Below are 26,499 nucleotides of genomic sequence, written 5' to 3' on the forward strand. Positions count from 1 at the left end.
TCCACCATTTTGATTAATCATTTATTTAATTCAGTGTCTTCAAATAGCATGCTACATAGCTTCTTGTTTTTAAAGATTTAGGTATTACCTATAAACCTATTGCAATAGAAGTTGAAGATTCTAAGTAAGTCCCTCTAACGTTTATATAATAAGGGCTTGGTGATGATGAACTCCTTTAGCTTTACCTTGTCTGGGAAGCACTTTATCTGCCCTTCCATTCTAAATGATAGCTTTGCTGGATAGAGTAATCTTGATTGTAGGTCCTTGATTTTCATCACTTTGAATACTTCTTGATCAAAACTATGAATATTAAAATGACAAAAAACTTATAACTATCAACAACTGAATCTAAAAACAAAAACAAACTAACCAAACAACTAGAATGGGAACAGAATCATAGATATGGAGATGATTTGGAGGGCTATCAGTGGGGAAGGAGAAGGGGAGAATGGGGAACATGTACAGGGATTAAGAAGCATAATTGGTAGGTACAAAATAGACAGGGGGATGTTAAGTTCAGTATAAGAAATGGAGAAGCCAAAGAACTTATATGCATGACCCATGAACATGAACTAAGCAGGGGGATTCCTGGAGGGAAGGGGGCTACTAGACAAAAGAGAGCAAAAAAAGCATAAATTGGGACAACTCTAAAAGGATAAATTGGAACAACTCTAAAAGCATAATCAATAAAATATACTTAAAAAAAGAAGTTCAAGATCTAGCTCACTTTCCTCCTTATGCCCTATAACACATGTACAATTCTCCCATACCTCCTTCTCCATTATATTTGTACCCTAATTTTGTGTTGACATTATTATTACTGTGTAATCGTTATTCATAGCTGTGCCATGTAGTAAATCAGGATTTCTTTCCCTTATCCTGTATACCTTTTGAATCATTTCATGTTTTTCTCCTAGTTTCTTCTGACTTACCACCTATTCAAGCCCCACCTCTATGTCAATTGTCTAAATTTCTCTCAGGTACATCAATTTCATACCCTATTCTCAATTTTATCTTATAGAAGAAATTTTTCTTGAAGCCTCCTAACTTTTTCCATCCTGGATGTTTTGCCTTCTCAATCTGGCATTATGGTTGTTTGGGGTCCTTCTTTACCGTGATCTTGTGGTTCCCTTTGCCTTGTATCTCTGCTAATTCTTCTGTGTCCTCTTTATATTCTGCTCTTTTTGATGGAGCAAATCCTCAGATATTCTTCTGAGAAGTTACATGGGAAATAATTGTGATTTCACATGTCTGACAATGTCCTTATTCGATCTTGAATATAAATTGGTAGTTTTCTTATAGAATTCAAGTGTAGAAGTCATTTTGCTTCATAATATTGAAGGCATTACCCCACTGAGATACAAGTAGTTCTATTTATAAATTCAGTGCCATTTCCATTTCTGATTCTTTGTTTGAGACATGCCCTCTCTGGAGGCTTCAAGAAAAATTTCAGATCTTACAATTTTCTGAAAGTCTAGTTTGGGTCATCTTCACCATTTTTCTGGCATTTGGTAGGTTCTTTCAATCTGGAAAATCGTGTGTTTCATGTCTGAAACAATTGCCTTATATTATATGTCTAGTAATTTTCTCCAGTCCTGTGATAGGCAGAATTTTAAGTTGTTTTCTACGATTCCCACTCCATGGTATACATACTTTTATAGAATTCTCCCCTTGAGTGTCAATAGGACTTTTAACTTGCTTCTAACCAATAGAATATAACAAATGGGATGAAACAGCATGCCTATGATTATATAATGTCATATTGTCAAGGTGAAGAGATTTTGAAAAAAGTAATATAGATTCTTAATCAGTTGACTTTAAGTTAATGATAAAAGAGATTATCCTGGGTGGGCTTAACTCGGCGGGTAAAACTTTTAACAGAGGTTCTAGACATAAAAGGTCCCTCTGTTGCTCACCTTGAAAAAGCAAGCTACCATGAGTTTTGAAGCTATAAATAAATCAATTCTTTCAAAAAAAAACAAAAACAAAAGAAAAAAACAACACATGAGCTTGGAATAGGACCCTGAGTTTCTGAGGAGACAATAGCCCAAGCTGACTACTTTATTGCAACTTTGTGAGATCCTGAGTAGGGGCTAAAGGTATGTGGACTCCTGGGCCATGGAAATTGTGGGATAATAAATACACTCTGTTGTCTTAAGGTGGTACATTTGTGATAATTTGTTATGCAGCAATAGAAGGCTAATACATTTTTCCAGTCCACCACCCTTATTTGTTTTTTGTTTGATTTAGATTTTGAGTTCTCTGGGCTAGTTATCTTTTTTCCATGTTTTTCTGTTCAACTTTCTGAGAAACCCTCAGAATTTTTTATCTTCTAATTTTTATAATGCTTTTTATTTCTACTGTGATATACAGGAGTGAGCAAAGTAGGCTTGTAATTGTGAATATGTGAAACAGACTTTATTCTTGTATTATGCACTTTTCCATAAGAAAGATTATAAATCTACTTTTGTCCACCACTGTATATATTTTAAAGTTCTGAAAACTTATTTTTTCCTCTGAATTCCAATTTATTATAGCATCTGTTCTTGTTTAATAGTTGCAATATCTTTTTCCTTACACTCCTGAGGATAGTAATAATGTGATTTATATTTTATTTTGATTTTTGGATTTTTCTTCTCTATGTAAGACTTATATTTCCTCCAAATTGCTTTTATGTGTAGCTTGATTTTAGTTTCTTTACTTTTCAAATTGAAGATTTCTCTCAAATGATAAAGACAATAATCATGTGTGCGTATGTAAGAGTGTTTGTCTGGAAGTGGGGAAGTGGCTTATCCAGCAGTTACTTTAGGGTGATCTGGCTCCACTATTCATTTGGGAAACCTACTATGGCAGTGTCCTGAAAGCTCTTCTTTTGTGCTGGTCATACTGTATGGGGAAGAGTCTTCCAATTTCCTGGCCATGTGTAGAAGTCTATCAATTACTATTCTTTTTTTTTTTTATAAATATCTTTATTTATCTTTTTTTAAATTTTATTTATTTATTTATCTTTAGAGGGGAAGGAGAGGGAGAGAAACATCAATGTATGGTTGCCTTTCGTGCATCCCCTGCTGGGAGTTGGCCTGCAGGGAACCGGCCTGCAACCCAGGAATGTGCCCTGACTGGGAATCGAACCTCGATCCTCTGGTTCGCAGGCCCGCACTCAATCCACTGAGCTACGCCAGCCAGGGCTTCAATTACTATTCTGAAAGGTAGGTAGATTTAAAAAAGGCTAGGGTTTTCAGCATTTAGCATGCATATTTCTACTTATTTTCCTGCTTTCCATATTCTCACCTTCAGCCTCCACCTAGCCAAGAGACCCTCTGTCTCACCTTCCCCACAGATTGGGTCTCCAGCCCTCTGCCAGGGTTGGAGAAATTGGATGAGGAAGGAGAAGAGGCTGTCTGGGTGCTGGAGGTTGGGAATATCTTTCATGGATCAGATTGCTTTTTAAACTCTCAGCAGATCCTCCTATTTTACCCACCTCCATCAGCCCCATTTTCAGAGATATCTACTGCTGCCAATCTCCGCTGCAAAATCGAGTTGGTCCCTAGCTTTCCCCTTTGCTGGCTTCTGTATTCTCAGGTCCATTAAGTTCTCCTGACCCCTCATTCACTTATTTTTCTTGTCTCTAGGTTGTTTGTTTACTGGTTTGTTTGTTTTGTTCTGTTCTATTTTCTTTATCTTCATTAGTTTGTGGTTCCTAAAAATGTCTTTTACTGCCATTTCTGGAGTTTTGAGAAGAAAGTAAAAATAGATGTATGTATTTAATTTGCCATAGTTACCAGTAAGTCTCTTTACATTTCATTGGGAGGATTTTTTGGTTCCAGATAATTGCCCTACTGAAAAACAAGCATAGCAAAAACCCGATTGCTTTATCTATTCTGGGATGTATGAAGAAGTACATTCACCACCCCCCAACCCCCACCAAACTTTGGCTCAGGTCAGTAAATGGATTAAACAATTTTAGAGAATGGGTCTTTACTCTGGGGAGATAAAGAACATTAATTTGTCAATAAATATGTAGACTGTGAAAGAAGGAAATGCCTTTTTATTGAGAATTAATTTTTCATGCTCACATAAAACTAGCAACTTCCACCTGCAGATATATTATTTTGGAATACCATTGCTTGAGGCCGAGGTTTCTGTTAGCACTAGTTTTATTCCATTGTTGATGGTCTAGTCCATCAAACCAGAAGAGCTTCTGACAAAGTGATGAAGAACCAACATTGCCTTTGTCTTCTTTATATTTTTGGAACTTGTTCACATAGCAACTATACAAAATAATATTTAAGCCAATTCATAGTTATAAAAAATGCTCATAATGTAAGGAATCATCTACCTGAACATGTATCTAGCAAGTTTAAGGTTGAAAACATCTTCAAAAAGATCACAATTGTCATTTGAAAGTTTTTGTCTCTCTGGGCATTTTAACATCTGTTAGATTCATCCAACATTTGTAACCTTGGCAAAGATGGCCTCACAATATTTGTTTATATTTTTAAGAACCCTTATGAAATTCATGTCCCTGCTCAATGTGTCCTAATAGTGTCCTCAGTCATTTCCTCTAAATTATAAATTGCTTATGTCTCTGAGTAATGTCATCACTTCAGAGAAGGCTTTCCTGCCCACTCTATTCAAAACTGTCTCTTACCTATAACCTATAACTCTACATTTCATTCCCTTTATAACACTTATACCAATCTAACTTCAAAATTACAACTAGAGATCAATCATCATTAAGAACCACTTGAAATGTAGCTAAATGAAAATCCTACAACTAGGGATTTAAACAAGTTACTGTGAGACTGGTAGGAGGGGTGGAGACAGAGAAGGCTAGTCCCACACCCATGTGGCTGATAAAAATTGGGAGTGATATCTCAGCCGTAGAGGGCCCCTGAGGAGTGAGGGGTCCCAGGCCCACACAAGCCCTCAAGCCCAGAGTTCCAGTGCCAGGAAGAGAAGTTCCCATAACGTCTAACTGTAAAAACCAGCAGGAATTGTGGCTGAGGGGATAAATGCTGGAATCTCAGGCAGTACTTCTTGAAAGTCCTATGCACACACTTACTTGGACTCACTGTTTCTGAGCTCCAGCACTGAGGCAACAGCTCAAAAAGCACCACAAACATGGAGAAAAGCTGAATTGTCTGGCATGAGGATGAAATCTGTGGAGGGGAAGTTTTCTTCTAGACAAAAGTGATGGCAGAGGCCTTTGTTTCTTTTCTGAGACCTTCCTATACAGAACTGGCAGGTGGGTGCCATAGCTGCATCTCCATCAGCTTGGTTCACACTATCAGGCCCACCCTGGTGGTTCCCTGAGACCCTGCCTCATCCAACTTGGAGCCCACCCAAGCTTTTTCCAGTGATTTTTCCATACAAACACCTCTCTTTGCTCATGCTTCAGACTTTTCTAAACTCTCTCAAACAAGCAGCATCTGATCTCAGCACGTGCTGTACCTTTCACTAAGTGGCCTCAGGCCTGGTACTAGTAGCAGCCAGCCTTGGCTCACAGCTTGGCCTTGTCGAGGTGCTTCAAGCCAAGCACAAGTAGCAGCCATCTGAAAATCACTTTGTAGTTCATGCCAGGTGGTCCTGGGCAGACTGCAGATGGCAGCTGACCTTGGCCTACACTTACCAGGAGGCCCCAGAACCAATGCACAAGGAAGACAGCTTCAGACCACTTTGAAGCACCACCCAAACACCTCTAAAAGGCAAAACACTCAAGGGGTAGACTCAGTGGGCACCACAGCCCAGCAGAAGTAAGTCCTGCTCTGTGGGGTGGGCCCCTGCACAGCTCGTTCTCCACAGTGATTGGTGGTCACAGCCAGTCCTTGCAGCTGATTGACGTGGGGGTAAATCTTTCCAATTGATGTGCCAATGGTGATCAAGTCTCAACTACAAAATGAAGGTGTACTCAGTCCATACAAGGGGCACATCTGAAGTACCCAACTTGGGTGATCAGTGAGGCTATGCCACTGGACCCTACAGATCACCACTAAACAAGGCCAATCTACCAAGCCCAAGAGACCTAGCAGCTCTACTTAATTCATAGAAACAAATGCTGGAAGTCTGCCAAAATGAGCAAGAAAAGAAACATGTCTCAAATGAAAGAACAGAACAAAACTCTAGAAGAAGAACCAAACAAAATGAAGACAAGCAATCTACTAGATGCAGGGCTCAAAACACTGATTATAAGGATGGTCAATGAACTCAGTAGGAACTTAAACAGCATAAAAGGGCATATGTAAACCAAAAAGAAGAACCAGTCAGAAATGAAGGATATACTAAATAAAATGAAAAATAATTTACAGGGAAACTACAATAGAGTAGATGAAACCAAGAATCAACACAGCAATGTGGAATATAAAGAAGAAAAAAGATCCCAAAATATAAAAAACAAAGTAACAAAACCTATTAGAACAACAAAAATAAAAATAAAACAAAACAAAATGATGATATTGTAAGCTAAAGGAGTTCATCACCACCTAACCAGTATTACATGAACTGTTGGTCATTAAAAAAAATAAAACAAATATATGAACAATAAAATACCAATAAATACATATCTATCAACAATTGACTCTAAAAAGCAAAATTAACAAACAAGCAGAACAGAAAGAAATTCATACACAAGGTCTGTCAGCAAAAGTCCAGCCATCATTTACATAAGAAGAATGATCTGTGCAACACCAATGTTATCTGGCAGCCACGGGGAATGAACTGGGATGTGTGTGCAAGAACAATGATGACTTCACTGTACTAGTCAGTGGGGACAGTTGATGCTGTTGACTGAGCATGTGCATTGTGTGGTCATCACATTCAAAATGACTGAGTGAGTAGAGCAACAAATCTGCATTAAAGTTTGCATTAAGCTTGAACATTCCTCTGCAGAAACCATTTGGATGATTCAGAAGGCCACAGCTATGGGCAACTGCTGATTGGCAGCTTCATCATGACAATGCACCTGCTCATGCATCACATCTCATGCAGAGTTTTTTGGCAAAACATCAAATCACCCAGATGACTCAGCCCTCTATTATCCAGATTTGGTACCCTGAGACTTCTGGCTTTTCCTAAAACTAAAATCACCTTTGAAAGGGAAAAGATTTCAATATAGAAGCAGCCCAAGTGTCCATCAGTAGCTGAGTGGATAAAACAACTGTGGAACATTTACACAGTGAAATACTTCTTGGCCAAAAAAAAAAAAAAGAGAGAAGAAAATTATATCCTTTGCAACAGTATGTATGGGTCTAGAGAACATTATACTATGTGAAATAAACCAGTCAGAAAAAGACAAATATTGTACGATTTCATCTATATGTAGAATCCTAGAACAAACTGAACTAACAAGGAAAGTGGGGACAAACTCATAAATGGAGACAAGGATGACAGCTAGTTTGAGGGAGGTGGGGAGTTGGAGGGATTGAGCAAAAAGATAAAGGGACTCATGGACAGGGACAACAATGTTGTGATTGCTGCAGGGAGAATGGTGTAAAGGTACTAGATGTTAATGGAAATAATACAATAAAATTAAATGAAACAAAAGAAAAAAGAAGGTGAACAGATTTCAGATCACTGATGAAATTCAGGAAAATATGATAGGGCGGCTTATGGTGATTGGGAGAACTACATGAGGGCCCAAGGTGCATACTTTGAAGGGGACTGAGGTATCATTGTCCTATGTACAATGTTTCTTTCTTTTTTTAAAAGATTTTTACTTATTTATCTTTAGAGGGGAAGGGAAGGAAAGAAGGAGAGAGGGATAGAAACATCAATGTATGGTTGCCTCTCGTGAGTCCCCTGCTGGGAACTGGCCTGCAACCCAGGCATGTGCGCTGACTGGGAATTGAACCATGAGTGTCTGGTTTGCAGGCCCACACTCAATCCACTGAGCTACACCAGCCAGGGCCTATGTACAATGTTTCTTGTATCTTGTATCTTCTTCAATAAACGTCCCTATTCTTCATTACACGGCTGGATACCTTCTGGAGAGACCACGTACACACAGAGAATGTTTTGATTGTTGCCAGATAAGAGGAGGGTTGGAAGATAGGTGAAAAAAGTGAAGAAATAAGAAGTAAAAATTTGGGGGACTTCTGGTCAAGATGCAGGCATAGGTAGATACATTTTGCCTCCTTGCATGACCAAAAGAAGAACAACAACAAATTTAGAAACAAAAATAACCAGAACTACCAGAAAATAAAACTGTATGGAAGTCCAACAACCAAGGAGTTAAAGAAGAAACATTCATCCAGATCTGTAGGAGGGGCGAAGATGGGCAGCCAGGGTGGAGAGGACTCACGGCAAAGCAGTGCCAGGCAGGCAGTCCTACATTTGTGCAGATAAACCAGGAAGAACAACTGGGGAATGAGACAGACCACACAACCCAGGGTTCCAGCATGGGGAAATAAAGCCTCAAAACCTCTGACTGAAATAAATTTGTAGGGGTTGAGGCAGTATGAGAAATTCCCAGTCTCAGGGGAGAGTTCACTAGAGAGACCCACAGGGTCCTAGAATGTACAAAAAACCACCTACCTGGGAATCAGCACCAGAAGGGCCCAATTTGCTTGTGGGTAGTGGAGGAAGTGACTGAAAGCCAACTGAGAGCTGAGCAACAAGAATTGTTCCCTCTCGGACCCCTCTCCCACATATAGTGCCAGGGGGTTGCCGTGCCCTGGCAAATACTTAAGGCTCCACCCCTTACTATGTAACAGGTACACCTAGACAAAAAGAAAAAAGTGGCCCAAATGAAAGAACAGATCAAAGCTCCAGAAAAAATATAACTAAGCAATGAAGAGACAGTCAACCTACCAGATGCAAAGTTTGAAACACTGGTAATCAGGATGCTCACAGAAATGGTTAAGTATGATCACAAAATAGAGGAAAAAGTGAAGGCTATGAAAAGTGAAAAAAGGAAAATGTACAGGGAACCAACAGTGAAGGGAAGGAAACCAGGACTGAAATCAATGGTTTGGAGCAGAAGGAAGAAGTGCAGCAAAGAGGGTTGCCCTGCCCGAGTGAACCATAAGGCCACATCCTCTTACAACATATTGGCTGCACCAAGACAAAGAAATATGGCCCAAATGAAAGAACAGAGCATAACCTCAGAACTAAGTCATGAGAAAATTGCCAGCCTATCTGATGGAGAATTTAGAGCTCTGGTAATCAAAATGCTCACAGATCTGATTGAGCTGGGTTGAAAAATGAAAAAACAAATGAAGGATACCTAAGGTGAAATAAAGCCAAATATTCAGGGAGCCAAAAGTGACAGGAAGAAAACTAGAAATCAAAGCAACAATTTGGAACAAAAGAAAGAAATAAACATCCATCCAGAAGAAAAGGAAAAAACAAGAATTCAAAAAAATGAAGAGAGACTTAGGAACCTTCGGGACAACTTGTAATGTTCCAATAGCCAAATCATAGGGATGCTATAAGGAGAAGAATAACAGTAAGAAATTGAAAACTGATTTGAACAAATAATGAAGGAAAACTTCCCCAATCTGGCAAAGGAAATAGACTTCTAGGAAATCTAGGAAGCCCAGAGAGTCCCAAAGAAGCTGGACCCAAGGAAGAACACAACAAGGCACATCATCATTAAGTTACCCAAGATTAAAGAGAAAGAGAAAATCCCAAAAGAAGCAAGGGGAAAGGAGACAGCTACCTGCAAAGGAGTTCCCATAAGACTATCAGCTGATTTCTCAAAAAGAAACCTTATAGGCAAGAAGGGGCTGGAAAGAAGCATTTGAAGTCATGAAAGGGAAGAACTTACATCCAAGATTAATCTATTCAGCAAAGCTTTAATTTAAAATGGAAGGGCAGATAAAGTGCTTCCCAGATGAGGCCAAGTTAAAGGAGTTCATCATCACCAACCCATCATTATATGTTACGTTAAAGAGACTTATCTAAGAAAAAGAAGAGAAAAAACATGAACAGTAAAATGACAATAAACACAACTATCAACAAATGAACCTAAAAAAAAACACAAACAAAAATGAAAATTGAGCAAACAACCAGAACAGGAACAGATTCAGAGAAATGGACATCACATGGAGGGATTTTGGTGGGGAGGGGGAAGGGAGGAATAGGCAGGGAAAGGTAGAGGAAAGAAGAAGCATAATTAATAGGCATGAACTAGATGGGGAAAGATACAAAATGGTATAGGAAACAGAGGACTCAAAGAACTTATATGTACAACCCATGGACATAAATTAAGAGCGGGATGCTGAAGGGTTGGGGGGGCAAGGTGGAGGTGGGATAAAGGGGGAAATTGAAAAAAACTCTAGTAGCATAATCAATAAAAATACTTAAGAAAATCATAGTTTGTAGGCATAAAATAGACAGGGTGGGGTTAAGGCCAGTATAGTAAACAGAGAAGTCAAGGAACTTATATGTACAACCCATGGACATGAACTAAGGGGGCAATGCTGGAGGGTTGGGAGTGCAGGGCAGAGGGGGAACAAAGGCGGGGAAACTAATAGCATAATCAATAAAATATACTTTAAAAAAGAAGTAAATTTTTGTTACAGAATATTCAAGGGGATGTAAAGGACAGCATAGGGGATATAGTCAATAACATTCTCCTTTTTAAAGATTTTATTTATAGAGAGGGGAAGGGAAAGAGAAAGTGAGGGAGAGAAATATCTATTGATTGTCTCTCACAACCTCCCAGTGGGGGACCTGGCCCACAACCCAGGAATGTACCATGACTGGGAATTGAACTGGCAACCTTTTGGTTCACTGGCCGACACTCAATCCACTGAGCCACACCAACCAGGGCTAGTCAGTAACATTCTTATAAGCATGTATGTGTTAGGTGGGTGAAAGATTTATCAAGATGATCACTTAGTAAGTTATATAATGTATAATCTGTGGGATGTACACGTGAAACTAATATAATATTGAATGTCAACTGTAATTGAAAAATAAAAAGATGATTAAAAACACTGAAAAAAAGAAAATATCAAATAGCAAGGAATACGTCTAATAAAAGATACGATTTCTGCAGTGAAAACAGTGAATATTACTGAGAAAATCTTCATGTATTTTTTAAGGTTTTTTATTTTTATTTATTTACTTTTAGAGAGAGGGGAAGGAAGGGAGGAAGATAGGGCAAGAAACATCAGTGCAAGAGATTCGGTTGCCTCTCGCACACCTCCAAATGGGGACCTGGCCTGAAACCCAGGCATGTGCCCTGACTGGGAATTGAGCCGGCAACCCTTTGGTTCACTGGCTGGACCTATCCATTCAGCCACACTATCCAGGGTGGGAAAATCTTTAAAAAGCTAAAATAAGTGAAGATCAATACCCGTTTTATGGATTGGAGTACTAAATATTGTTATGAACTAAGTATGTCACTTCTTTCTAAACAAACCTATCTATTCAGGGCAATTCCAGTAAAAATCCTGACTGGTTATTTTGTGACAATTAAGAAAAGTGATTTCAGGATTCTGAAATTTGTATAGAAAATCAAGTGATTTAAAATTGCCAAGGCAATTCTGAATATGAACAAAATCAAAAGACTTATACTACCTGATTTAAGATTTACTATAAAACTTTAGTAAGTAAGACAGACTGGTAGTAGTGCAAGAACGGACAAATAGACAGATGGTGTGGAAAAGAGAGTCAAGAAATTGTCCTCACATACTTGGGACCTGGATTTATGACACAAGTTCCATGGCAAAGCAGTAAGGGATGACTTTTTAAAAATCAGTGGTGTAGGTCAAACACCAAATCAGTGATGTAGGTCAATTGAACATTCATATGGTTAATCTTGACACCTACTTCACACAACACATATTAAGTAATTTGAGAGAAATCCTAGTTCTGAGTGTGAAAGTTAAAACCGCAAGCATGCTGGGATGGAATATCTTGGCTGTGGTGGTAGTTATATAACTGCACGAACTTGTTGAAAGTTTGTCTGCTTTGTGACAATTCATCCAACTATAGATTTGTTTTCTCTTTTAATCTACCAGTCATACATACTTCACAATAGAATTTACTTAAAAAGCAAGAAGAAAACCCTTATAATTATCAGAAATTGTGTTATTACATGTCTACCTTTAACAGCCCAAACACTCCCACCAGAGGTAAAATATACCAAGAAACCATATCTGTCTTGCTCTCTGCCGAACGCCCAGCTCCATAGAGGAAGCTTTGCATTCCCTCCTTCAGCTCCAGCTTTCCCTACCTGTTCACGTTACTTACTCCCTCACATTCTTCCTGCCCCCATTCAAATATCACCTTCTCAGAGACACCTCCTTGACCAACCACGACTTTCTAAATAGGTCTCTGCTGTTTTAATTGCTGTCTGTTTCCATCAGAACCTTTAGTTGTAAGCAATCAATGATGACCCCAGCTGGTTAAGCAGAAAAAGAGTTTACTATAAGGATATTTTGTGGTTTACTGAATTGTTCAAAGGGGTAGAGAGCTACGCTTGAGTTAACTCCCACATTAACTTCCAAAACTATGTTACAGAACTGATTTGAGAAAGAATGAACTCTAGTTGCTAAGAACAAGTTGGTTCTTTTGTGCCATGTATTACTTTGGAGCTCCAGCTACTGTTACAGAAGGGAGGGAGAGGAAGAGAAATTACCTAAACTATCATTCTGTAACTGAATGCAGGTTCAGTTGCCTGCGACTACAAAAGCCAATATTTGAGAGGCAGGTGCTGATGTAAAGGAGAGTGGTTTATCTGTAGAGGCTGGCCATCTGGTCCTGAAGACGGGGTGCTCATATCTCAAAGCCCATCTCCACCTCTCACTGGAGACAGAGGTTTTTATAAGGACAAACAGAGGGGAACAGAACAAAGATGACCAAGGGAGGGGGATAAATATTCTCTACATTCAGACGAGCACAGTCCCCTCCAATAACAGAAGTGATGGCCTGGTGTGCATCATCTTGGTTTAGCTGTCCTGGGTTCATGTCATCCTGACTTCAGGTCATCCTGGCTCCATGATCGAAGGTCAGCAAATCTCCCAGAGTTGGAATACCTGAAGGTCAGAGTCTGCATCTTTTAAAGTTAGTTTCTAGGTTTCTTATACAAACATGCTGTTCATCTATAAGCTACACATTAGTCAGAGTCAGCATTTACAAAACAACGTCAAAAGAATGGTGGGGTGGGTTACAATTCCCCATTACAATTTCCCACTGTTACTATAATTCTTTTGCATCAGTAGCATCTGATTCCAATTCTGACATGAATGTGTCTGCTTAGTGGAATCCAAGTTATATGCCTGTGCTCTAGTCAAGATGCAAAGGAGACAGACTGAAGAAGCTCCTGTGGGAACAGCTGGTCTTTATGCAACTCCCAAAATTCATGCAGTAGATGTTCTCAAAGCATTGAAAAATTTTCAATTGTGTCCATTATAATTTCTATCATGTTACTTTATTAATTTCTATTATAGTCTTGTTAGACTATGCAAATGGACTGTTGTACATATTTATTCTTATTGCATTGGATTTAATTTATTGCATTACTAAAATACATGAACCAAAAGGATGGGGATCCTATTAGTTTTCTATTGCTGTGTGACAAATTAACACAGATTTAGGGATTTAAAACAACACAAAACTTATTATCTTACCATTTTAGAGATCAGAAATCTGACCCAGGTCTTAGTGAGCTAAAATTAAGGAGTCAGCTGGGCTATGTTCATCTCCAGAGGTTCTGGAGGATAGTCCATGTCTTTTTCTTTTCCAGCTTATAGAAGCTGTCTGCATTCATTGAGTCATAGTCTTTCACTCCATATTCAAAGCCAGCAACAGTAGTTTTACCCCTCATATGTCCAAAAGTGTCCTTCTTCCCCGTCTCATCTTTTTCCAGCCTGGAAAGGTTCTCAGATTTCTTAAGGACTCCATGTTATTAGATTATACCCACCTAGATAATATTGATTAATCTCCTATCTCAAGGTCTATATCCTTAATTACACTTTCAAAGTCTCTTTCTAAGGTAACAGTTACAGGTTCTTGGAAAATAGGGCATGGATATTATTGGGGGCTAATATTCTGGCTACCACCATGACCTTGTCATTCTTCACTGTTGTATCCCCAGAGTCTCAAACAATGTTGGCCAGACTCAATAAGTATTGATGGGATGAAGGAATCCAGCTAGTGACAGAGTTGGACCAAATTCTGTATTCTCCTTCCTGTCTCACACCCAGCCTGCTTCGTGCGGTAGTAAAAGAGGAAGTTTTAGATGGCAAAACTCTATCAATAGCCCATAAGGGAACAGGCTAGCAAGGCTGTTTCCCACAAATGCCCAGTGCTTCATGCCAGTTTTGGGGGTCTTTTTTTGACCTGGGCCCAATATTTTTTCCTATCCTGACTACTTGAGCCCATATCACTGGCAATCAATATAGATCAAGGAAAATTTCTTGGAAACTTGGGGTTCCAGAAACTCAAAATGAATTCAATAGTGCTCTCAGTTCAATTAAATCCTGGCATTGTGATTTCTCAAAGCAAGTAAAAGCATCCTCACATTTAGCATCCTCAGTGAAACCCTCTAGATATACCCACCCACGTGCATTCATGCATAGGCTGACAGAGGCTAACAGAGTAATCATGGTATTTCTTCCCAGAGAGTCTGTTTTACCAGCAACAAGTCATTTGAAACAATATTTTCTTGTAAAACAAACACGGACTTGTGATAAGGTAATATATAACGAAATCTTAAAACTTCAAGGAAAGCAGCACAATACAGTGGTATCTCAGTAACCATTGTTAATTCCTCCTGGAACTCGACAGGAGCCCTGAAACCAATGGAAACCAAGCAATGGAGCATTTTCTCTTGGAGGGGTGGGGGGTGGCATTGTGACTCATATAAGTTTTAGCAAGTGCTGGGGGCTTAAACACTTTTTTCCTCATCACAATGCAATGAGCACAAGGTTCGATGCATTCTGAATCCGATAAGTACTGAGGTATAACTGTATTTTAAAAACTTGCTCTTTTGAGTTACCCTCAACAATCCTCCTGTGCTCTGCTTCCACTGGTGTAATTCTGTTGGAGTTTTGCTACCTAAAAGACCCTCCTCTACTACCAGTTAAGGGATACTTTGGTTGAAAATGTCAAGAAAACTGTTCCAAACTCACCTCAAATATCAATTATCTGGCTATGATATAGCCAGTATAAGAATGTACAAGTCTTTATTTTTATTTTTCTGGGGGAAGATCTACCACCATGACAGCTGACTGATGGTGCTATTTTGCAGATATCACTCAAGGCTGATAACATCCAGACTTTTCTAATAAAGTTTCTAAGGTCACAGATTCTTGGACCAAGAAATACCTAAAGCAAATGGAGTCAAAGCTTCCCCTCATCATCCTTTTACCTACGTTTCTGTAGATATCTAGAACCCGGAGTAGCCACAAAGTTTACACTCGCGTCACTGCTGGTATGCCCTTTCAATACTCTCCATGCTCTAAGACTTCCTCTTGCTCTTTGTTGTTCTTCCTCTGTTCACTGCTCTGCATCTTCACCATAAGTAATAAAACTGAGCTATTATTAATTAACATCCTCCTAAAACAAGCAATCAAGACATTGATATTCATCTAAAGTAATTCATACTAAAATATGAATAGCTGATAAGTATGCAGTGTATATTTTGCAAGTAGAACAGTTATCCAAATTAGTTAATTCAATAGGGTGGGGATTATATCTGCTTCGTTCACTCTCAAACTTCTAACACAGTACCTCACAGGAAATGGGTACTTAGTATTTGCTGATCAACTGGGAGAATAATGGGAAATGGCAGCTTTGTGCCAGGAAGCCACTTTAGTGTCCATATTTTTTTGACTACCTACATTCTTGCTCATTTTGATAGGCAGAGAAATAAGGCCCCCGTTTCTCCTCCCCCACCGCTTATTACTAAGGCCTCTTCTGTGTTGTTTCATAGTAGCAAATACATGGTAGGGTTCTTTGTTTGATTTGGGGGGATTTTTTTCACTTAGAAATTTCTCATCCACCAACCAATGTTCTGATTTTTTTTCTAGAATTGTTTGGGTTATATCCTATTTTAAAAAAATTTCACGTGTAGGCAATAGCAGTGCAGTTCTCTATAGCACATAGCACTGACTGAATTGCAGTTGGAAGGCAATATTCAGGATGCAGAGTCTAGAATCAAAGTCCATATTTCTATCTCAGGCTCAGCCAGTTGTGTGAATCCTTGCAAATCATTTAACAGCTTTGATAAGTTATTTTCTTCCACTATTTCCACATCTTATCCTAAACCTTCTAACCTGTGAGGCTTAAGAACCTCAATTAAAGTTGTATTAAATTGTTTTCAAAGAAAATCAAAATGTCAATGATACAAATTATATAGGTTATTACTCTGTTACATTTCCTGAAAGAGAGTTAAGATGCGATGGATAAAACATGTTATATACTTGCAATGAACTATGCTAGAATTTAATCTTGTTATATTTTTCAGTGAGTCCATCCATGGTCAAAGTACAAGCTAAGCACAGAATCTAACATGGCCTCATGGTTCAGGGGAGATGCATAACAATTTCCGCTGAGGAAATGGAACAACCCGGATGCAGCTCTGGCAATGATCCCGCGTACCAGGCCTCTCCTGGCCACCCCCTTCCTTTTGTCATCCCCTTCTTCTGGGGGTGCACTTCCACTGGCAAGGAGTATAAAAGCTATTAGAAAAAGAGACTGGTAGCATGATAAAGTATTGACCCAGTGGGCAAGGAAATGAATTATCTAACTATAGAACAGTGTGTGGGAAAATATGTACAGATGGAAGATGAATAAAAAGAGGCACTGTATGTTATTAACTTGGACAGGAATAAGAGGAAAAAAAATCTTATCTCACTTTTTTCCTGTCTTCTTTTTCTGGATAGACTTGACAGCTTGAAATTCCTCAGTGACTCTTCCTTCTTTGTTTCACATTTTTTTGGTTCATCTTTCTTACCTTCCCTTCACAGTTTTCAAGTCCCCATCCTAAACTCAAAAAAGGAAGAAGAATCACAGGCCTGGGGCTTGCACAGCCCTGCCTGACTCAGAGTTGCAGTCTCTCTGTACTGTGTTTCTTCATCTGTAAAGTGGGAATGATAGCACTTGTCCCAGGTGCAACACAAGAACTAGCAAGCTATGCTAGTGACTAGCAAGTGGGAGAATGTGCTAAAAAATTAACCTCTGAAGAGCCACCATCACGCTGTCCCTTCTCCAATCCCTCCTCAGCTTAGCAAAAGCCCTGGTGTGGTGCACCCCTGGGGTCCCTGACTCTTCACCTGTTTCCAAGCTGCAGCCCTTTCACTTGTCCACCCCAGGACAAGTGAATAAATACCGTGGCTTTATTTGCCTTCGTTGGCATCCTATTTTATTCTTTCTGCTTCTGTCGTATTTTTAGTTCAAATAAACTAATAGTTCATCAATATCTATAATTTATTTATCCATGATTTTTAAAAACCACATAAAACCTTATTCTCATGTAAGATTAAAATGTCCATTCTATTTTTCCTCAAATTGGAACCATATGACATTTCCTTTAAAAACTATTAATCATATTTACAAATAAGAAAGCTTAATTTTAATATCCTTTATATTCACTATGTGACTAATTTGGCTTTTGCTTGCTCTGACCTCTTTTGAAATATTTCAGCAACTCTCCTTAATGTTTGTTGGGATAAAGTAGGACAAATCCCCAAAACTTCTACAAATTTCTGTAGGATACAAATTTTCTTGATACTGTCCACATAATGTAATACCACAAAAACCTTGTTTTCTTTCATCTCTCTACCCTAAAGAAAATAAAAATAAAAAGTTTGACTCTCACATTACTTCAAGAATATAAATTTTTCTTGTGGGATGTGGAATGCTGTAACACTGCATGCAACATAGTTCATAATTTTCTTTGTTTGATTCTTTACAATTATTGTTTTAAATAAAGGAAATTGAATAAAGTAAATGGTGACATTGGATTGGAGCACTCTGATGCAGAATTATAGTGTTAAAAAACACTCAGAGTGTTTTTTAAACATGCTTTACCTTGTTGCTACTTATTATGAAACATACCCAAATGTTTGCAGTGTGTGAGCATTTAAAGCAAACCTATCAAGTGTCTGAGTACAGAGTTAAGTCAATGGTTTGCAAACATCTCTTTGTTTCTTTATATGCATTTAGCTACTGATATATCTTTTTCAAGGAACGAAGCAGACCTGAGAACATACAATAAAGGAAAGCAAAAATTACCAGGTTTGGACCTCACTTCACAGCCAGAAGGATTCTGTTGAGTCTGCCAGCAGGGGACCTTGCGTATTAATACCCTACCTGGAACGGCTGACATGTTGAAAATGAGATTAACATCTTCCTGTTTCACATTAACTAAGGCTAAAGTGTCATTTGCCTTATCAGGAGAAAAACTTTAATGCTGAAATGATAGGGTTGCCAACAAGGTGTGGTTTTAAGAAAATGTTAAATTATTAAATAGGATTTTTTTTGTGATGGTGCTGATGGCGAGTCTTTGAAGATAAATATCTTGTGCAAATAAAAGCCAAAAAAGTCAGGATTATTGGGAAGCTAAACACAAACGCGTGTAACTCAGCAACTCCTTTTTAGGCCAATGCTAATTGACATTTGGCTCACAGTAAACAACTTGTCAGAGCATTAAAAAAAAACAACAACAGATAAATGAATACTCCATGTCAGAGAGTACTGATGGCTTGGTATTTGTTGCCAATTCCAGACCAGCCTAGAAACAGAAGAGCTAATATAAATGATTTATTCATTCCGATATAAGATAGCACTTTTTAATTCCCTCACTTCACAATCCATCTAGTTATGTATTTACTAAAGATGAGCATGTAGATGAAAAAATATTAAAAATTCTAATGCAGGGAAGTCTCAAAATCATTGTGAAATAGAAGTGAAAATGGGGTGGGAGACGTGGGCAGCAGTGACTTGATGTCCCCCCAATCCAGAGGGGCCCCAAGGAGGACCTGGTAGACTTTTCCCTGGCCCTGAAGAGGGCCAGCTGGCCATCCATGCTTCATCCTCAGGTCACAGAGCCTCTCTGCCCATTGACCTGTTTCCAAGCACAGCTCTGTCGCTTGTCCAACCCTGAAAAGTTATTTTATTTGCATTACTGCTCCGCCGGGCACTCTCCTGAGAGTAGCAGAGGGTCCAGAAAGGAAGACATTAAGTTTTTTGTCCTCCAAGCTTCCGCGCGTAGCTGTGAAGACCAACATCGACAATAACTAGATTTAAAAATCCAGCTCCAATCAGAGCAGAGACATCAACACCTGCAATAGGAGCCACAAGGGAGGGAGAAGAATTCTCCAGGGAGGACCTAGGACAGTTTCCTGGTGGAGATAAAGTGTGAGCTGGATCCTGCAGAATGGGTGAGATTTTAACAGGTGGGAAGGGGAAATGGTAGGGCTTTCTGGGTAGAATAGGCCGATTCATTATATTTTGACACTACGATCACAGAGAACATTATGGTTAAATAGACACTTAAAATGTATCAATAGAAAATACATTATAACAAAATACTGTCAGCAACTCACTTAAAAAAAAAAGAAACTATCTCTACCTGTATACTGAATACACAGATGGTAAGAAAAAGAGAAAAAAAGATGGAGACTTTATTCTGCTTCCTAAATGTCTATTATTCAAATCTTAAGAATAAATCATACCAGTAGCTATTGTTTCTATTCATTTCAGAGCTTCTAATTGCTGCTATCTTATGGGGTCTTAATGAGAAGACTGGAGGAGGGGGGACTGAAAATGCAGGAGATTTTCAGGAATGCCAACAATGCAAAGTTGGATTCCCACTGTAACTACTTGCATTCATTGTTCCAAAGATGACACTGGTCCTTGTGTTCAAAGGGAGCTGCAGGAGGACAAGCAGTTTTAAGGTAGCACAAAGGAAGGCAACTTAATGCCTCCCTAAGGAGAAGCTGCAGAGGGCTGTGCTGGTGGAGAGAATGGTAATAGCAATAATAACAATAAAAGAAAAGAGTGGGGGTGGAGTGGGGTGGGATGGGAAGGAGTCCCGGTAACTCGGGATGAGGTGGGAGGAAGGGGTGGAGGTAGCCTGTGCAGGTGTTGCAGGAGGATTTGTAAGTGATGCAACAGAACAGCGGAAGCTGTGAGCCAGGACGCAGAACATATCCAGGGAGCTCCCAGGAATAATGGAGAGCACACATTGCATCATCAGGATCACTGAGACCCGAATCCTCTGGGGAAGTCATGTCTTTTTTGTGCTAGATGTTTTGAAGCTGAGCTTGGGGGTGGAGTGAAAGAGGAGGGGAAAATCACCGGGAAAAATTAAGCAGTCTGAAAGGAGTGTAAGATTATGAAGATAAATGTTTACCTCTCCACTGCATTGTATCTCCTGAAATGAAACTGTTTTTGAATAGTGCTGCATCCATAATGCAAGAATGTGGGCATTGTGAACAAATTGACTGTCTCAGATGATTTGACACATTTTGATTTCTGCTTAGGAAAATATCTGTTAATCCTATTAGAAAGGGAAGGAGAGGGTCCTGAACAGGAATAGAAGAGATCAAATCACTCACCATCTTGCTCACCCTCTCCCAATGCCAAGGCCTTAAAGTTGCACCTATTTCCACAAGACTTGGCACCTCATCTGCACCCTGGCTGTAATATGTAAAAGCCCCGTCTTCTTCACCTCCCCGTCCTTGCCATGGCCCTGCTAAAATCAAGACAAGAATGTGTGGTTGTCCTCTCCCTGGCAAACTCCAGCAGAAAAGAGATCTTATTTTATGCTTTTTCTTTGCTATAATTTTCTTCCTTCCATCCTTCCTTCTTTTCTTCCTTCTCATGCCCTTCCTCCCTCCGTCCCTCCCTGTCTTCTTTATGTAGTCTCCTGTTTGCTAATATCCTACTGCAGACCATTCTTTGTGTTTGGCAAAGGAAGCAGTTTCATTGTTTGATAACTCCAGGGGGGATATGGTGTCTATGATGTTGCCTAGGCCAAGCCTCCCCCAGGAAGGTTAACTACCTCTGGCTTGTTCTCCGAGGGACAAGGTTGGCAACCTCCCACCTGAGCACCAGCCCTCGTCTTAAGTGAGAAAGTTGATCCGATGCTACCCAGGAGTACCTTTGCACCTCACAATGGTGTATGTAGCGCATGCAGTGCTGTGATGTGAATTATTGGGACCCGTTATCTGGAATCTAAATCTATAGAGTGCAAATTCAGAATAAGAGAAAGAGAAGGCATTTCCTCCCAACTACTCTCTTAAAAAAGGTGTTTCTTGGAACAACACCCAAGTCTGATCAAAGGGTCTGTTCATCTGTCTCAAGAGCCAACGCTAGAGCCCAGCATGTAGCTAAAAATATGCACTCACAGCCCTAGCAAATTGTATTCATTAAACTCTACCGAAAGGTCCTCACCCAGAATCTGCTCTATGCCAAAGCAGCGTGCTGCTGTTAATCCTCCTTTATAGATTAGGCAGTAAAATAAAGAGGGTGGGACTGAAAAACAGGGGAAGTCTGCACACGTGTTTGGGAGAGAAGAAAAGGAAAGCACAGGGATTTCTTGTTTTCTCCTTCCTGTTCCAAGTCGCCAGAGTTGTCCAGGCACCACTGAGAGATACAGAGCTTTTTCACGTCCACAGTATTTTCCCTTCTATGGGGAAAATACTACAGGTAAAATGGGAATTTAGAAACAGATCAAATAAATGCCTCTCAAACTGTGGCACATTGCTATTTCTGTGCACCTCCTTCCCCCCATTTATCTGTTAAGGAGAAAATGATATGAACCCCAGCTGACATTATTCAGCACTTAACATGCGCCCAACACTGTGGCAAGTGTGTCACCTGTGTAACCTCAGTTGCCCTCTTCCAGGATCCCTGTGAGACAGGGCCTTGTGTCGTCACCATGCAGGGAACAGCACTAAGGTTGTAGGAAGGTGAAATATCTTGAGCAAGAAAATGTCAAAGCTGGGATTTGAACCAGAAGCTCTTGCTCTGAATGAGTGTATCCTAGTGCCATTTCTAAATAATTCCCATAAAAATGTGTTTCATGGTTTCATTTAAGATTTGGGTGACTGTGCTAAATAATAATAATTCTACCATCTTAACCTTTATAATTTTCTGTAGTCAAATGGTAGTCCTCAAAAGGAGGACTGCCCTCCCTCACCTTTGTCTCCCCTGCAGCCCTTGAAACAACGTACCTTGCACAGAATAGGAGCTGGAGAATTATTTGTTGAGATGCATTTTACATTATCTTTGTGTCTAAATAAAGCCTATCTAAACAAGTCCATTTCCCAAACACTGGGGCTTTCTCTTCTTTGTAGCCATCCTCTTCTTCTTGTTTTGTTTTCGAAAGGTTGATTTTGAACTGGAGGGACATTGCAGTTGTCTTGTCACTTAGCGTGATTTGAGAGTGAGAGTCTGTGTAGTGCTTTAGCCTGCCCTCAGCAATCAGGCCTCACACTCGCGAGGCTCTGATTGTAGGAGTTGCCTTATTTGCATTGATGAGGATGAGCCAGCTGCTAGAGCACACAGAACTGCACCTGACACAATCACGGAGTTCAGGATTAGCACGGGGAATCAGGAATCCACTGCGCTGCATGGCAATCTCAGCCCTGCATTAGAGTCACTCATGCAAAATGACCCAAATTTGCAATGAGCATAATTAGCAATCCAAAGATGCATATTAATTTGGGGGCCAATATTTTCCTACATTTCCCTAAATTAAAAATAATACTCTTTCCTAGACCAGTCTGGGCATGAAAATAATTCAGGGGCTTGTGAGTTTGTAAAAATCTGTAAACTCCAGGAAGTGATGTAGATTTCTTTGGGTAACTGGCTACCAACCCCCAGTGCCCAGTCCCCGCCCCCCCTCCCACACTGAGATATTAACTTTGGCATCAAATATGGTAAAGGTTTTGTGGTGTCAGGCTCCTTTTTAATCAGGAGAAAATAGCTGTTTACAAGGATAAAAATAATAAAAATAACAATAGCTACAATATGTGAAAAAGGAAAATTTAAGCTTTAAAAAAGGGATTTGACATTTTATATTATGTATTCACATTTCTGAGGCTTTGTTTTGGTCAGGCATAACTACAGATATACTCAGTGATTTTAGGATTTCCTAAAAGTACACGAGATTATGTTGAATTTTTATTAAACAGAGTTTATAAATCAAATGGCACATTCTCAAACTCTGGGCTGTGTTTCCATATGTCTGCAGTGTATAGGTATTGAAATGCTCACCTATACTTCAGGAAAAAAACCACAACATTTTGCAAAAATTGAATAAATGATCATTCGAAGGAAAAGCATGCAGTTCAAAAGCTAAACCTCCCATTGGAGAACAGAAAATTTAATGAGCTTTTAATGGAATGCAATGCTCAGAGTAGTAAATTATTTGTTAGTTGACGATGCAATCAGCATGCTGATTAAGGTTGCTTGGTTTTTTACTAAACATTAACTGAATGAAAACGGGTAGTCCTTGTTCTGCTTGGGGGGCTTTAAGGAAGCAAATGGACTTTCAGAACAGAGCTTGTCAATAAAGGTGAGTGCACTCCAGGTGTCATTTGAATATGATGATAAAATACTTCTGATAAATATTTAAAAGCATTTTAAATCCACAATGTTCGCCTAGTGTATTGTGGACTCTGTTTAAAGAAACAGTGGGCCTTAGCAGGCCTAACAGCAATCCCTCTATCTCTCCAGAAAGGAATATCTAGATCTGCTTTCTTTTATTGCAAAAGAGAAAAAAAGGGGGATGGTATGCTTTGAAAATATAAGTCAGCATGGACTCTGGGACTAGGAACTGTCTGGGAGTTTGGAGTCTACACCTAAAAAAAGACAAAAAAAAGGACAAAAATCAAAACAAAGAAAATATTCTGACAGCAAATAAAAGAAGAGACATCTGTTTCTCTGGGTAGATTAGGATAAAAATTTAATTAAGCGGTTGAAATAGTTTGATGCTTTAAAATAATTGCTACTAGAATACGTATATGTATATTTTAATTTACAAATGATGGGATTTTCAGAGCAAGAAGTATTGTAATATCAGAGTTGTATTCTGTCTGATTGAGGAGGTTTGAAGGGGAGTAAAAGAAAAAGAACAAAAATTGGAAATAAATTGTGTGATGGTTATTTTTGTTGTTAGATTGTGAACACAGAATTTTCAAGATATATCATTTACCATATATTAATCTATATGTACATTAGCTATAAATTTTTATTTCTGGGAGAGATTTTTGTTACTTAATTTGTTTAAATTGCTGTATTTATTCCCCCCACTCAAAAGAGGATTTTTTGTTTGTTTGTTTTTTCTCCCTACAATTGAAGAATTATGGGTTTGTAGGTTAATTTTCTTTGAACAGCTACAAAGTTCTTTTTCTATAAATCCTAATTAGTTTCATTATCGGGGATTCTCTGGCAATGATCAGGTACCCTTAAAATCCGATAAATAACTACCTCTCACTTTTAACTATTCCTGTTTATGACCCAAGAGGTTAAAAGCCTTTGACTGGCATTTGACTTCTGACCTCATATAAATGTTATCTTATCAGTTCCTGCTTGTTAACTTGTATTGAGTGCTTGTCCCTGATGGCTTTTAGATAAAGGGTTGTGGGTTTTTTCTTTTTAATATATTTCCTATAGGAACTAAACCATTTGCTTTGTTCTATGCCTAGTGCACTCCAGTCTACACAGTCACCTGCTATAAATCTGTTATAAAGCCCCAAATATACCTTTATTTATTCTTCACATTATTTTAGTTTAGCTTTATAGTAGGATTTTATGATTGAGAATATATATTTATTATAATTAATAGCAGTAATTGCTAGTGATAATCTTTAACGTGTTAGTCAGGAAGCTGTTTAGCTTGCTATTCTCTTTTGAAAAAATGCAAAAAATAAAAACAATTTTAGCTTTTCATTTTGTACCAGCATGGGATGAGTTAGAGAAATAATTTATGGAAATCTTGTCTCCCCAGACTTCAGAAGTCCGCCTAATGAGATAGTCATCAGTAAGATATATCTTTTTTAAAAAATCGAATCCAGACCATGAACAGGATCTTTCTGAACCTTTGGGGAGGAAGGTGGTGGCCTGGCGCCCTCCTTTGCCCTTCCGTCCTAAGAATTAAGAGAAATTTTGATCTTTTATCCCACGTGCAGCTGCGTGTGTTGTTCACACATTTAAGAGTTTATGTGTGTGAGTCCAGGCACGATGTACAAATCTAAATACATTTAAATGTTTGCATTTTAATCTCTCTCCATACCTCAATGGCATTCTGAGAGTATTCTAGGTAGATATGGGTGCCTCCGGGGCTGCCTCATTTACAAATGACCTACAGTGTGATTTCTAAACAAAATATTACATTAATTTCTATGTGGAAAACAGGCAGAAGGAGGGTGAAGAAGGAAGAGGCAGCCATCTTGGAGTCATTTTGCCTTTTAGCCTCCTTCTTTCTCCTCCTCGGGCTCAATAGTTAGAATATTATCTTTATTTTTAATTGGCCTTCAACATAATGCAGAAGGCATATACAAGAGACCTTTATATCCGTGCTTGGAGTAGAGAAAAGTTGTAACCCTTTGGACTTTAAATAATAACTGCGACTATAGACAAACTACACCTATTATTCTCTATCCTTCTAAATAAATATACATATAAATGAAGCATATGCCAGAGCTTGTAAGAGACCTGTACAAAACCTATTAAGGGAAACAAATGTCTATTTGGACCATTCATTTACTGCTATCTAAAGAATTAATATGTCAGTAAAGTTATCTGCCCTTCCTCCTCCCCCATTCTTTCTTTTCTCCCCAAACACACACTCACATGCACACACAAACACACACACCCAGACACCCACTATGGAGACACGGCAATCCTGGAAACTCGTTTTTTGTAAACAGGAATTCCCTTCCCCTAGGATCTTAAGTAGTGAAGAGGAAGGACAAAAGACCAGCTTTTATTTTGTATTTTATTTTAATTTTCTGTGTGGAGCTGCCCTGGCTCTGCAGTGCCCAGCACTGCTTTCATCATGCTCATACTCCGGCAGCACAGGGGTTTAATGCAGCTTGTCCTAACTTTTCATTTCAACCATTGCTTTTCTCAAAGTGGCCAGAGTTTAAAGACTGCAAAAGCAAAGGGAAAAGAAATACCACGGCAGGGGGAAAAACAAACCAACCCCCAAACTGGTGCTGGTATTCACAGCACTGACACATTCTCAAATGTTTTCTCTGTAGTTATAACACAAAAGCTCTTTCTTCCCTGTTTTGATGTGTTAAAGACTGGAAAGAGAGAGGACACTTGGAAGTGGTAAAATAAGTATTTGGAAGCACAGGGAAGGTGTTTCTCCTTTGAATGTCCAGCGAGTGTCAATAACGTGTAGTTACTTATGGTTTAATATTAATTAAATTTTTAAAAATGGAAAGGGGATGAGAAGTTAATTTTAAGCAAGTTGCGTCACATCCGTTGAACTTCTAGCTATCCATGTCGCCTTCATCTGTGTGCACGATTGTTTTTTTCTGATGGTGTAATTAGAAGTGCATTTGAGACCAATCATTCTGCTAC

General features: G+C 39.0%; 1 long non-coding RNA gene across 1 annotated transcript in view; it reads left to right on the forward strand.

Moving 5' to 3' along the window:
* The first annotated feature begins 23,354 nt into the window (after positions 1-23,354).
* Positions 23,355-26,499, forward strand: part of LOC118977322 (uncharacterized) — a 35,347-nt gene continuing 32,202 nt past the window's right edge. The window contains exon 1 of the long non-coding RNA XR_005064497.1: positions 23,355-23,482. This is a non-coding gene — a long non-coding RNA (uncharacterized LOC118977322). The remainder of the gene's footprint in view (positions 23,483-26,499) is intronic.

This window comes from Sturnira hondurensis, unplaced genomic scaffold, assembly GCF_014824575.4.
Source record: "Sturnira hondurensis isolate 20B ecotype Veracruz unplaced genomic scaffold, ASM1482457v3 Scaffold0021354, whole genome shotgun sequence".
Lineage (NCBI taxonomy): Eukaryota > Metazoa > Chordata > Mammalia > Chiroptera > Phyllostomidae > Sturnira > Sturnira hondurensis.